Consider the following 14,814-nt stretch of genomic DNA (forward strand, 5'->3'; position numbering starts at 1 on the left):
TGTTAGTTAGATAGTTAGATTAAGCACTGTGAATAGTGGTAGTTAGTACCTTGGGTAGCCCCGGGAGAAGCCCACTCCAGGAGATGACACCGGTCGTGCGTGCCGCTGGGCACCGTTCCACAGATGGATCCTGCCGTTCCCACTTCCCAGCACCGAAGAGTTTGCCCGCATCTAGGCGGCGCAGAACCTGGTCGTCGGAGACAGACTCGGCACTGAGGAGTTTGCCCTCACCCAGGTGGTGCCGAACCTGGTCGCCGAAGCCCGACATGGCACCGAGAGGCAAGTGACGCTGCAAGTCATCAGTACCAAGGCAACACTTTGGAACATCCAGCTCCTCAGAGCGCGGTTCCATGCACCAACATCGATCTCGGCGCCAAGAGCATTCCTCGTCGTCATCAAGGTCAGCGGCATTGAGAGGACGTTCTCCGATACATTGGAACACCTGTGGCTCGGGGCTCCGCTTCCCTCTGGCTTGGTACCGCACAGTGGGAGCCTTGGAGGCTTTGGATGCTGCTTCGGTGTCCTCCCAGGGGAGTAGTCACCGGGTGAATCACTGTTGACAAAAGGTGACTGAGCCCCCAACGCAGGTAGCCCGCGGATGGCCCCAAGGGCAGTGGCCACCCCAGTGGCCATATTGGGGCCCCTGAGCTTTCCAGTGGGCCTCGGATCCAGTCCATTAAGTCCTCAGGGGTACAGTCAGTGCCAAGACCAGTACTGGGGAAGGCCCACCACTCGCCCTCGGAGGACGATTCGGACCCACAGGAAGGACCTCTGTGGGGACCGCTCATTGGTGGGAAGGGGTGCCACCTTCCACTGTACTCCTCTAATCCTCCTCCTCCTCACCGGACGAAGCAGTCTCCCAAGGTCACTCAGTGCCCCTGGATGATTTCAGGGCACACAAGGAGTTGCTTAAAAGGGTGGCCTCCAACTTGGGGCTCGAGGTGGAGGAACTAAAAGAGGTGTCGGACAGCCTCTTTAATGTACTTGCAGTGGCTGCCCCAGCTCAAGTAGCCCTCCCTGTCCATGGAGGGGTACTCAAAATAGTAAAGTCCCTGTGGCGGCCCCCCTCTTCTGTGGGCCTAAATGGGCAGAGAAGAAATACTACGTCGGCCAAGGGGTTTGAGTATCTGTTCACCCACGCCTCCCCTGGGACTCTCGTGGTGAACGCTGCCAACCATAGGGATAGGCAGGAGCAGCTGGATTCTACTTCAAAAAACAAGGACAACAAAAAACTGGACTTGTTTGGGAGGAAGATTTATTCCACGGCAAGCCTACAGTTTAGGATTGCCAATCAGCAGGCTCTCCTAGACAGGTATAATTTTAACCTGTGGGACTCGCTGAGATGCTTCGCTGAGACCCTGCCCCAGGTTCAGGCGCTTGACTTTAATACCATTGTGGAAGAGGGTACTACAGTGGCTAGAGTAGCACTCCAGGCATCCTCAGACGTGGCTGACTTGGCAGGCAGGGCCATAGCCTCCACCATCTGTGAGCACAGATGATCATGACTCCAATCCTCTGGACTGTCACAAGATATCCAGCAGTCCATCCAGGACCTTCCCTTTGATGTTGGCATTGTTCTTGGACCAGACTGAGGCTAAATTGCATCGTCTGAAGGACTCGAGGGCCACGCTTCACTCCCTGGGCCTTTACATGCTGCAATTCTCTAGGCATTAGTCACGTCCCCAGGCACAGCAGCAGCAGAAATTCCAACCTCGATTGTTCTCGAGCTATAGGCAACGGGACTGAAATCGGGGGTCTAGGAGACGCAATCTGCCACCAAGTTCCTCCTCAGCCCCTCAGCAGAGATCCTCCAGGTGGTCGGGCAACCAAAGGTGGCCCTTTTGAAGGTGCGCCCGAGGGTGGCACCCAAACACTTTCCTGGATCCCTCCCACCCCTTTTTAAACCGCCTAGCGCCCTACCACTATGAGTGGTTCAAAATTACTTTGGACTGCTGAGTCCTTGATATAGTTTCAGTGGGCTCTGCCCTCCAGTTTTTCTATTTTCCCCTCAACAATCTCCCCCTCCGTCACTTTTGGGGACCCCTCTCACGAGCATCTCCTCATTCAGGAGGTGGAAATCCTCCTCAACCTGGGAGTGGCGGAAAAGGTCCCACAGGGCATGGTGGGAAGAGGGTTCTACTCGAGGTACTTCCTCATTCCCAAAGTGAAAGGGGGTCTAAAGCCCATATTAGACCTGCGTTGTCTCAACAAATATATCAAGAGACTCAAGTTTCGCATTGTCTCTCTAGCTTCCATATCTCTGCCCTGGATCCAGGAGACTGGTATGCCTCCTCGATCTCAAGGACGCATATTTTCACATATCTATCCTCCCCAGACACAGATGCTTCCTCCGCTTCATGGTGCCTGGCTCCCACTACCAATTTACAGCTTTACCCTTTGGCCTGTCTTTGGTCACGAGGGTGTTTACCAAATGCATGGTGATAGTGGCTGTGCACCTGAGGCGAAAGGGTGTACAAATTTTCCCATACCTGGATGATTGGCTAATCAGGGGCAGATCCAGGTCCCAAGTTCAGAGCATTGTGACACTCACATGCACCACTTGCTGCTGGCTGGGCTTGTTGATAAACAAACAAAAGTCCATGTTAAATCCATACGGCGCATAGAGTTCATTGGCACAATCCTGGACCTTCCCAAGCCGGAGCCTTCCTGCCAAACTGTGATTCAAGGCAATGGCCTCCATTATCGCCTATCTGCACCAATGCCCTAGGACAACAACCAGACATTGCCTGAAGCTGTTAGGTCACATGGCAGCCTGCATCTATGTGGTGAAGCTCACTTGCCTGAATCCCAGACCGTTTCAAGCATGGCTGGCCTCGGTATATGTTCCAAGCAGACATCCCCTGGATCGGGTGGTCACAGTTCCCCCTCCGGTCCTAGCCTCCCTAGACTGGTGGAGAACCCCTGAGGCAGTGTTAAAGAGCGTTCCATTCGAGGGGCCATTCCCCTCAGTTACCCTAATATTGGCCGCCTCGGACATAGAGTGGGGAACCCATATCAGTGCCAACCTCAGCAAACAAGGGATCTGGTCTAGAGAGGAGAGGTGCCTGCACATCAGTGTGAAGGCCATTTGACTAGCATGCAGAGTGTTCCTCCGCTTCATTGCGGGCAGGGTGGTACAGGTGCTGACAGACAATACAGCAGCCATGTATTACATGAAGAGGCAGCGGGGAGCCCACTCCTTAGCGCTCTGCAGAGAAGCTATCAGCCTGTAGGACTCTGCGGTGAGGCACGATTTCCACATGATAGCCTCTCACCTCCCAGGGGTGAGGACCGACGAGGCGGACCACCTCAGCAGGTCGTTCTTACCCCACCACAATTGGTCGCTACACCCAGAGGTTGCGTCTATGATCTTCCGGAGGTGGGGCTTTCCCCAGGTGGACCTGTTCACACCAGCCTGGAATGACAAGTGCCCACAATTCTGCTTTCTCTGTGGTTGAGAGGCCGGTTCGATCTCTGACACCTTCCTCCTGGATAGGTTGGGGAGCCTCATGTATGCATTCCTGCCCATTCCCCTCCTGCTCAGAGTCCTGCTAAAGATCAAGAGGGACAAAGTGAATGTTATCTTGCTCGCTCTAGCCTGGCCACGTCAGCATTGGTTCAGCATGTTGCTGGACCTCTCGTTCGCCCCTCCTCTGGAGCTTCCGAGACGGCACGATCTCCTGTTGCACCCGGACCTGGGCTCCCTGCACCTCATGGCATGGAGGCTCTCTGGCTGACTGAAGGCGATTGAGCCTGCTCGGCACAGGTCCAACAAGTCCTGCTTGGTAGCAGGAAGCCTTCTACGCAGGTCATGTATTGGGCTAAATGGAGATGGTTTATCTGTTGGGCGGAGTCCCAGGGTATCCCGCCTAGCCTCTCGCCTATACAGGCGATCCTGGAGTATTTGCTTCAACTAAAGTTCCAGGAACTGGCGGTGGCCTCCCTGAAGGTTCCCCTAGCGGATATTTCGGCCTTCCATCAGTCGCTAGAGGGGAGATCGCTGTTCTCCCACCTGATGTCGGTTAGATTCCTCAAAGGGGTGGAGAGGCTCTATCCGCAGGTCTGTGACCAAGTGCCTCCCTGGGATCTCAGCGTGGTTCTCTCGTGACTCACGGGGCCCCCCTTTGAACCCATGGCTTCATGCCCTCTGCTCCTGCTTTTTTGGAAGGTGGCCTTCCTGGTGGCCATTACCCCTGCAAGGAGGATCTCCGAGATTAGGGCGCTGACCTTGGAGCCCCCCTCTATGGTGTTTTATAAAGATAAGGTTCAGATGAGGCCACAGCCAGCCTTTCTGCCCAAGGTGGTTTCCCAATTTCATTGTAACCAGGATATTTTTCTCCCCATATTTTTTCCCAAACCTCACGGTTCGGAGAAGGGGAGGAGGTGGCACTCGCTGGACATGAGATGGGCCCTGGCTTTCTACATCGAGTGCACAAAGCCGTTTTGGAGATCGACACAGTTCTTCGTCGCAGTGGCTGACCGGATGAAAGGCTCACCTGTCTCCACCCAGCGCATCTCCTCGTGGATAACATTCTGCATCAGGTTCTGCTAGGAGCAGGCAAAGGTGCCACTTCCGGGAACTATCACAGCGCACTCAACCAGCGCTCAAGCTTTGTCTACAGCCTTCCTGGAGAGAGTGCCCATGAAAGACATCTGCAGAGCCACCACTTGGTCGTCGGTGCATACTTTCACATCCCACCATGCCATTGTCCAGCAGCCATGGGAAGATGCAGGCTTCGGCGGAATGGTGCTGTGGGCAGCCCATCGGTAACTCCGACCCACCTCCAAGGTATTGCTTGTTAGTCATCTATAATGGAATGGACATGAGCAATCACTCGAAGAAGAAAACAAGGTTGCTTACCAGTAACTCCGCTGCCGGAGTTGGTGGAAAGAAAGGAATGAGGGGGCATAGGGCTGGCAGCGCCTCATATACCGTGGCATGTGCACGGGGCTCCAGGGGGCGCCGGAGTCGGCTCTACGGGATCTGCTAAGGGGAAAAACGTTTCGGTAGCCGTGCATGGAGGCATGCACATACCTATAATGGAATGGATATGAGCAACACAGCTCGAAGAACAGCAGTTACTGGAAGTAACCTTGTTTTCTAAATTTTTTAGTTTTAAAAAGATATTAGAAACTACATGCTTCTGTTTTTGTGTTTTAACAGTCTTATACTTTACCAATGTTGTAATCACATTTTTTTCATTATTATAGTGAAGGGGAAAACTGCCCTTGGCCTGTGGTCATACTGAACAAGATTTTATGGTGATTTTATAAATCCCTTGGATTTAGAGATTTGTAAATGTAAATGTACACGCAACCTTGCAATGTACAGTTTTTCAGCATTGATGTTATTGTAAATATGGGCCATAAAGTAAACCTCTGCTAAAAACAGATTGGATCAAGCATCATTGCTGAGACTTATTTACTTTTTTCCCATGTTCTTCCTTTAGCATCTGGTTCTATCCTTCACACTTCTCCATTTCAAGGTTATGTTTTGTTTCAGCACTGGCATTAAGGAATTGTCACATTCCAAAGGGAATCTGTTTTATTTTTTAATCTATCATGCTGTAGGCTGCTACATCAAGTAGCTTCAGTAATCCATAATGATTAGTTGTCCCCTCTCCAGATATGGTTGACAGGTAGACTTACGAATGAGGAGAAAAAAATCTGCCACAAGGGATCACTGCTGCTAATGCACATAGGAACTCATTTCTACCCTGCTTCGTTAAGGAGCAGGTGCTGACGTGTAACTCACCTCAGAAGAGCTTTGTTTCTTCGGAAGATACCTAAGACAACAAAACAGAAAAATAAGAGAGCTTTTACCAACTTCTCTGTCTTCAGTGGCCAGCTACCCAAATAACAAAGGTCTTGCATGCCTAAAATTCTTGAGGTTAGACTTTATTATATAACATTAAAGCTTTGACTGATGCACCTTTCAGCCAGAGTTTTTAGGGCTGTAGCAGAAAAGGGAATTGTTAACCTATTTGGTAAATGGGTTTCTATGAGAGAAATTAAAGTAACCTCTCCAGTAATTCATACACTACCACTTATTGCTATACCACGTAGCTAAAGGATGATAAAGGGTTCTGTTACTGTGTTAATTCTAGGGCTGTCTCTCACCTGATTCCCATGTGAACTAGCAGCAGGAACCTCTTTTGGTGACAGATACTTCTCCCTTCTGATTGCCTGTCTGCTAGTCAGTTACATATAAACAGAGGCATGGATCTTGTTAGCATGGATTAATGGAGACCCTGTTATATTTTACAGGTAGGGTTCTTCTCGAAGGTCTGGTGCTTGTTTAACATGTAAATTTTATGAGATATGATTATATATGAATTTCTAAAAAGTCTCATTTTGAAACTGGCAATCTCAAAATGTGGCTTCCCTAAGACATACGGAATGTGAGTGGTTCCTTTAGTCCCACAAGAATAAACAGAGAAAAAGCTCTTATCTGCTATCTGGTGATAATTTTCTAAAGGTCAGTGTTGTCTATCCCTTTTACAAGATATCTTACCTGTCAACTACTATCCAAAAATACCATGAAGATACTGCATTTCATGTCATTCCCAGGAGCCAGAGCAATGGAACTTTCCATGTCCAGTTCCCTCTCAAAACACCTTTGGCTTCTCTGTGCATTGAGCTAATCAAAAAGGTTATCACCATCCAAATCATCTCTGTCCAAGCATTTCTCCTCTCATTCAGATTAATTAAGAAAACACTTGCAGATGAACAGTATAGGTTCTTGACATGACAAAGTTTAATTACTGACATGAATATTCCTTCCCTTGTTTCAAGAAAAAAATGAATTTGAGATTCATACAAGGAGAAGAGAATATAACTCACAAAGTAATTACTTCATTCTTGACACTTAGAGGTCGCATGTCATTGTCACTATTTGGGCAGGAAGAACGAACAGAATAACAACACTTACGGAAAGGAACATTTTAATTTGGATTAAACAAGTATTTGTCTCCCTGAATTGGTCAAAGGTTTAAAAAAAATTATTTTTGCTCTTGATCTACTAATTACATGTACAGGCAAACCCAAATAAGCTTTTCCCACATGCTCTATCATTAAAGTATGGATTATGAATGATTGAAATTACTGTATTTTCATCAAAGATCTCTGTGGGTCAGATTAGCTGGTAGACTTTATTGGCTAAAAGAGAAGAGGTCAATGGATGTCAGCAGTGAAGAAATATGTCGTTCTTTTGGGGGAGGCATCTTTTCTTGAAACTGAATTTTTTTTCCTCATTCCTAGCATCTCTTCACGTCCTCACACAGTGTGGACATTAATTCTAAAATACTGTACTTTCTTGTCAATTTTTATCCTTTCAACCACCAAGAAACACTGTATGAAGTGCACACTTTGAGTCTCTCTCTCAGAAAAGGAAGCAGAGCATGATGGCAATGTTTAATTTTCCCAGATTACTACTCATTTTAGGGCTTTATTGTCTACAGTAGCTGGGGTTTCAGATTTCCTCAATGTGAGCAGAGATGCAATCGATTTCTCACTGCAATAACTATCTTCTGTTTCCTTCCCTGGCCTCACAGAAAAGCAGATGAGAATGGAAAAGTGAGGAAAAATTTGACAAAAAAGATTATTTCTGAGTGTGAGTTTCATGGACAGAAATAACAGTAAATGTCTTCTAAGGGTCAGCAAGACAGATAGTCATTTAGGAAAAGAGGAACACCTCCATTGCTGATTTAAAAGGAACAGAGAAATAACTTTGGAGCATCCTTTTTTCCTATTGTAAAAGGTAAGTTTCTAACTCTTGATTTCATTATTTAAAAAAAAAAAAGTTGTTTTAAAGACTCAATTTTGAAAGCTGCAGTAAGCACAGATAAATTACAGGTGACAGACACCAAATCCCATTTTCCAGGTACAGAAAATAAAACCCTGTAATATAAAAGAATTTCAGAAGGATGAGGCTGTAATTGGCAATTTAAAAAAAAAGAGAAATGTAAGTTAGTTGACTACTTCCTATTTCCTTATTGACTGAATTCATATGTGCCATGGAAGTAGGACCAGAAAGCCACTGGCATGATATAAGGCTCACTTTCCCAAGCCATTTTAACCATATTATTTCCATAGGTATGTTGGCATGAATAAATTCACTAGCACAGCAGAACAGTACAAAGACTGACCCTGATTCTTGCTTGAGGGTATATAGTTGGCCTACTTGTATCAGTGGCTTTGAAGGTGCAAATGAGTCATATTCACTTCTCTGATTCTCCAGTATGCCTACAGATCAGGTATTGCAGTCTGGAATGTGGCCGTAAATGGAAACCAAGGGATGATATAGGAGGCCACACTCACCTTCCTCTATGTGTTTCTTACCCTGCTCTGCCTGACAGGGATTTGGAGACCTAGATGGTTGCCATGTCAACAATTCTAGGGAAACACACTGATCACTGAAAGGAAAAAAATAATTTCAAGATTACCTGTGTTGAACAATCCAACAGATTTAGCCATCAGAAAAACTGATCAGACCTGTAAGAGCAAATACAAGTTTGACCACAGCTGAGTCACTCATCCCATGCCCATCTAAAAGGTCCATTTCAATTTGCACATGAGAGATACCAGTTTTCCAGCCTGGAGGTTCCATATGGAACATCAGAGTGCTGCTTTGGTGACCTGCTGTGTTGCAAAAATAGCAGTGAATAGTTGCCTACAGAGATAGTGAGTTAGTGGATAGTTGCTAGACAGTCATTAAAATGTGGTACTGCTGAAAAATAGAAATATTCAGCAATGTTGCCCTATATAATCTACTAATTATTGTATGTGCAATAATGCCATGTTTTTTATTGTTGAATGGAGCACTTCCTGGCAGTGCATGAGACCTGGCTAAGCAAACATGTCTGTCCCTTTTGTTTGCAGCTGCTTAATTGCATGAAAGGACAACTAGCAATACATTACTTTCCTAATGCTGTCTGTCTGTGTGAGCAATTCCTGAGTGGGCCCAAGGATGCTATAGGGTTGTGAATTGGAGGTGAAGTGAACCATGAAACAATCACTGTTAAAATGTAGTACTGTTTAGTAGGTAGATAGGAGGTGGTAGGGGGGGGGGGGGAGGGTGGAGCAGATTACTTCATGACGTTAAATCTCATCCTGGTCTCTAATAGTTAGAGATTGGCTTAAGCCCTGGAGCATGATGTTTGATATAATTTCCACAAACCTTATAATTAATTAATTATAACTATATTCTCAATATCAATATAGAGGTCCAATCCCTTTTTGAATCTTGCTAAGGTTTTGGCCTCAATGACTTCCTGTGGCAATGAGTTCCATAGTTTAATCATATTTTATCAGTTTCCTTTGATCAGTTTTGATTTTCCTACCTTTTAAATTGTATTGAATGTTCTCTTTTTCTTACATTATGAGCTAGGGAGAACAGAAGCTCCTGATCTACCTTCTCTAGACCATTCATTATTTTGTATCCTCTCTCATTCATCTCCTTTCTAGGGTAAACAATTTCAGTCCTTTTGATCTCTCTTCATATGTGTTTTTCCAGACCCTTGATCATTCTTGTCATTGTTCTCTGAATCCCCTTGAGTTCAGCAATAGGCATTTTGAAAGGAGGTGACCAGTACTGCACACACTATTCCAGATGAGTATGCACCATTGATTTACATAAAGTCATGATAATATTATTGTATCATTCACCATTTCTTTTGTTATGTATCCTGACATCTTGTTGCTTTTTTTGACCATGGGCATACATTTATCAGAGGTTTTCATTGAGCTGTTTACAGTGACACCCAGGTCCCTTTCCTGAGTGGATACAGTTAATTATGAACCCTGCAATGTGAACTTTGTTCCTTGCAATGTTCATTACTTTTATTTGTCAATACTGAATTATATTTACTTTTGTGGTGCCCATTTACCTACTTGTTTAGATTTCTCTGAAGTTTCTTGCAGTCCTCTCTGGTCCTAAATATTTCTGTGTCACTGGTGAATTTTGCTACCTCAGTACTCAACTCCCTTTCCAGATCATTAATAAATACATTAAACGTGGGACCTACTTTGGAACGTTGAGGCTTTAATCCTGCAGTTAATCTTTTGACGTAAGAAAAATTGACAATTTAATTCTGCTCTTTGTTTTCTGTCTCCCAGCCCATATTTGCTCCATGACAATACTTTACCCCTCACTCTGTGACTACTTAGCTTCTTTAGTGGCCTTTTCTGTGGAACCTTGTGAAAGGCCTGTTGGAAGTCTTAATATTTTATGTCAGTTGGTTCTCTTTTATGTGTTGACACATCCAAAGGATTTTAAGACATTAGTGATACAGTTTTCCTAACTTTGCTGGTTAGATGCTGTCATATCACGATCTTTCAAGTGTTTTCTTATTCTGTTTTTAATTATAGTTTCAACCAGTTTGCAAGGTAAGGCTTACTCATCCGTAGTTCCCCAGATCACCCCTAGAGCCCTTTTCAATTATAGATACAACATTTGCTACCCTCCAGTTCTCTTGAAAAATTGTTGCATAGTTTTGTTAGCAGCTCAGCCATTTCATGCTTGATTTCCCTCAGAACTCTTGGATGTACTATTGGACCTGATGACAGATTAGTTTTCTCCATTTCCTCCTCCTCTGTCACCTCAGTTTCCAAAAATACCTCATCTTTATTACCAGCAAAGAGCAGAACCTGTGTAGGAATCTCCCCAAGAAGTGTGAAGGTGAAGACTCATATAAAGCAATCATTTAGCTTCTCAGACTTGTCCTTGTCTTCCTTAATTGCTTCCTTTAAACTCTGGTGATCCAGCAGATCTACCAGTTCCTTTGCAGGCCTCCTGCTTCTGATACAGATGAAAAAAAATTCTTGTTTGTTTTTACACTCGTAGGAATTTGCTCTTCAAAATCCATTTTGGCCCTTCTAATTTCCCTCTTTCAAATTGCTTGCTGTAATTTATACGCTTCTTTACTGGCTTCAGTATGGTCAAACTTCCAAATTTTTGGAAGGATTTCCATTGAGCTTGAGTAGCTTTTTGAATCCCACCCTTTAGCCATATTGGTTTACTCCCTACCTTCCTGGTTCCCTTTTTGTTCAGCAGTACACATACCTTCTGAGACTCTGTTTTCTTAAAGGATTTTACTTCCTTTCCTTTCCTTTCCTTTCCTTTAGGGTCTTTTTGACTAACCTCATTTTACTGAAATCTCCTTTGCTGAAGTTTAGTCTCTGTCATCTTTTGGTACCTTACCTGCCTCTGGGACGTTGAAACTAATTATATTGGGGTCTTTATTACTTAGTGGCTCAGCTAATGTCACTTCTTGAATTAGCTTCTCTGTTACTTAAGAATAGCCTGTTCTCTTGTGTGCTCTACAGCAAGCTGTGCCAAGAAGCAGTCACTTAAAGTATTGAAAAATAATTTCTCTAAACTTTGTCCTGTTGGGCCATTTGACCAGTTTGTATGTGGATAATTGAAGTCCCCCTTTATTACCATTTTGTTAGATTTTTCTGCCTCTTTCCTGTCTTTCTCAACATTGTTCTTTTAATTTCTTTGATTTCTTGATGCAGTGGCCAGTAGTATAGCTCTACTAATATATTTACATTCTTACAGCTTGAGATACTGAAGAAAAGTTGAAAGTTGTGATCACTTTTATTTGCTAGGGAAGGAAAAACGTTATCAGTTGAAACTGTGTCTGTGTATGTGTGTGTGTGAGAGAGAGAGTGAGCATGTCTGCGTAAGAAAGGTTTTTTTAAAATTTCTACATGGAAAAATTAATCAGTCCTAAAGGGTGGTAGGTTTGAAAAGACTATTTGACATACTTGTCATTTCCCAATAGACATTTCTTTAGTGGCACTTTAATTTAGCTCTGAATATTCTTTCCAAATTACAGTACTCATTAAAGTTTCCCACACCCTCTTTCCTAAGGCCCATTTCTTGCTCTTTCATATCATGGAAATTTTGCTTAGGGGGTTAAAGCTTCTCATATTGGAGTCAATGGGAGTTTTGCAATTGACTTCATTGTGTGTATGATTCAGCTTTAAGTGGGTAAGTGCTACTTGTGATGGTCCCCAAGTGTTCCCAGGTTTTGAGGCACCTCACTATCACCTGCCCTTATCATGAAGAAGTCTTGTCAGTGCCTGCTGTGGATCAAGTCCCTGAAACCATCAGCCTCCGGCAACACGAGCCCTACCTTCCAGGCCTTCGCAGGCCTCGCTCTCTCTGTACAGGTTAGCAATATGTATGTACTAATCCTTGAGTTCTTGGAGCATTCCCTGTAGTGTCCAGCCCCTGATCTACAGAACACTCACATAATTACCAGATCTCTTGTTCCCAAAGGAACAGTACACACGAGTTTGTAAGATGGAGCTCAGGACCATCACTTCAACATCACAGCACTTAGATATATTTATAGTGAACACAAGGATAGGTTTATCATAAAAGAATAGAGAGATTCAAGTGATAGTGAGTAAGAATATTGGGAACAAATAGTTACATACAAAATGAAATCATAACATGCTTCCCAGAGACTAAACTTAACTAATAAATTATCCACCTGTCTAAAGAAGCTTTTCTCTTTCAAAGTTCTCGCTAGCATTTTTAGACAAACCTGACTCAGACTCCTCTTTCATGAAGTAATCTCACCGTCCGTTTACTTCGTAGGAGAAAAATGCCAGTATGTCTTCTTTTGTTGCACAAATATACTAGATATACAAATATACGTACACTTCAATATAGGGTTCTCCCTGCCCCCAACCCTCTCTGTTTACTTCTTCCTGATACTTTTCTCTCTTTGAAGTTTTCACAATCCTTCATTAACATTCGATTCAATCTGGTGAGTTGTAACCCATTGTGAACTATACGATTCTTAATTTACATGTAAACAAACAGATAGATAATCATTGCTTGTCTGACAGACCACCTGTTTTTCACCTTTGCTGGTGAACAGTACCTAGATACAGACTGCAAGAACATAATTTTCAGTGTATATTCATAATTCCTTACACAACATTTGCACATGTGTTTTGCAATGATACTGATAACCAGTGTGACCCGGGTTTTGATGTGAGACCTCACATGAAATTCTCTGGTGAACTAGAACGTACATACCAGACTCAGGAGATTCCTGTAATCTTTATGCACCACATCTGTGCCCCTTGCTAGTTGGCACTACGAAGTTCCTGGGTCACATTGCTCCAGTCCAAAGGATTTATTATCCTCTTATTTGAGTGGAAAGATGCATCCCTAGTAGTTTCCCGCCATCTCTGTTTAGCGATAAGGCTTGTTTTACTGAAGAACATAAATAAAGGCCATGGGGAAAATATTTTTCTTCCTGTATAGTGCAGGAGTGAGTCCTGATCATCTGTTGTACATTTTATTGAGTTGTTCTCATATATAATATAACTGTTGAGTGTCAGGATATTTTCAAACCAGTTTTATAAAAAGATAGAATATTCATAGGGAAAATAATCCACCCCTTCATTTACAAATTCTTTATTAAAATGACTATAGATAGTTTTAAAAATAGTGTTTGAAGAACATGAATGTTATCCTCTTATTTTAAATATATTTTCTTGTCCCTTAGTGCCAATTCTTATAGCTTTAAGGCTGGTGGGGTGAAAAATTATCAGGAAGGAGGCCGTGTGCAAAATGTCACCTCTGGTATTTAAACACAAATTAATCTTGCTTGGACACTATTAAAATTTGCTGGTCATTTGGGAGAGTGGTACTGCTGCTTACCACTGCTGAGTGGTACTGTAGATATCATTTGGTTTGTGTCCAGTGCCTCTTACAAGCAAGTTTCACTGTCTTCACATTGCCAATTTAGACCTCACCTTGTGGCTTTTCCCACAGCAGAACACATGCATGTTGTCACTTGCAGGCAATTTTATAAAATAAGAAGTCACATAATGTAAAGGTTGGAAGGGTGGCAGTCCTTGTTACTGGTCTAACTGTTTAAAGAACAGGTACAGCTGTGAGCATGCTTCCCATCACTGCCTCATCAGTGTACTAAAGCTTTACCTAGGGACATTACCTTTGGAGTGAGAGGGAAATTTCTACTGAGGCTGCCAGTTGCAGTTATGATATTTTGTTATGGTACTTTTTTGTGATGTGGACATTAGTCATGTAGAAACTGGGTATAGGCCAACAAATAACTTTCGGTTACTACAGATTTCTGATTTGGAATATGTTTGTGCTTTAGACAACAAAGCTATCTAACTAGTTACCGCTCCCTGAGCCATCCATTCCTAAGAAGAGAGACAGTTTCCATTCTCTCCATTCTAATAAATGTCACAGATATGTTATGTGTATTTATTGGTAGAACTTTCCCCTTTCACTAAAAAAACTGTAGCTTTTCTGGTGGAGCTTGCCAGTACTAGGTTTACAGGGCTCAGGGTATACACTATGCATTTCCTCCCTACCCTCCAGTTATGATAGCTTTGGCAACAGTCTTCACTCCCAAAACTGACATTTATTTTTTTAAAGATAAAACTCAGAAGCTTTTGTTTTTGCCCAGAGTCTTAAAAAAACAAAACTGAATTCAGGATCAAGTCTGATAAATTATTTGCAATGTATCATTCCAAACATTGGGGTCAAACATCACCAACCAGGATTATTTGTCTTGAAAACTCTGGTGCTTTTTGTATGTCAGAGAAAAATTAAATTTCACTCTGCTGGAGTTGTCTCATGCTATTTCCTTCAGCTTCATGTGTGAGTACACTAGTAAAAGCACCTATATATACTTAGCTATTCAGTCTATACAGACACATGCACACATTTTAATGCCATGCTGTGTCTTTACCACAGTACTTTTTGATCAGTCCTGTATAAATTTATTTGAATTATGTTTTAAAATTTTGGTTGCT

General features: G+C 43.4%; 1 protein-coding gene across 4 annotated transcripts in view; it reads left to right on the top strand.

The window, feature by feature from the left end:
• The window catches only part of ENOX1 (ecto-NOX disulfide-thiol exchanger 1), a 453,288-nt gene that overhangs the window by 155,809 nt on the left and 282,665 nt on the right, over nucleotides 1-14,814 (top strand). Inside the window, exon 1 of one of the 4 annotated variants that reach the window (XM_067563164.1) lies at nucleotides 7,744-7,759. The exons of the other annotated variants lie outside the window; for them this stretch is intronic. The gene's annotated coding sequence lies outside the window, so the exon portion shown is untranslated. Of the gene's footprint in view, nucleotides 1-7,743; nucleotides 7,760-14,814 lie in introns of those variants that run through there. 4 annotated transcript variants of the gene reach the window in all.

This window comes from Emydura macquarii, unplaced genomic scaffold (genome assembly GCF_026122565.2).
Source record: "Emydura macquarii macquarii isolate MOO-44397 ecotype Brisbane River unplaced genomic scaffold, CSIRO-AGI_Emac_v2 contig_2473, whole genome shotgun sequence".
Classification (NCBI taxonomy): Eukaryota; Metazoa; Chordata; order Testudines; family Chelidae; genus Emydura; species Emydura macquarii.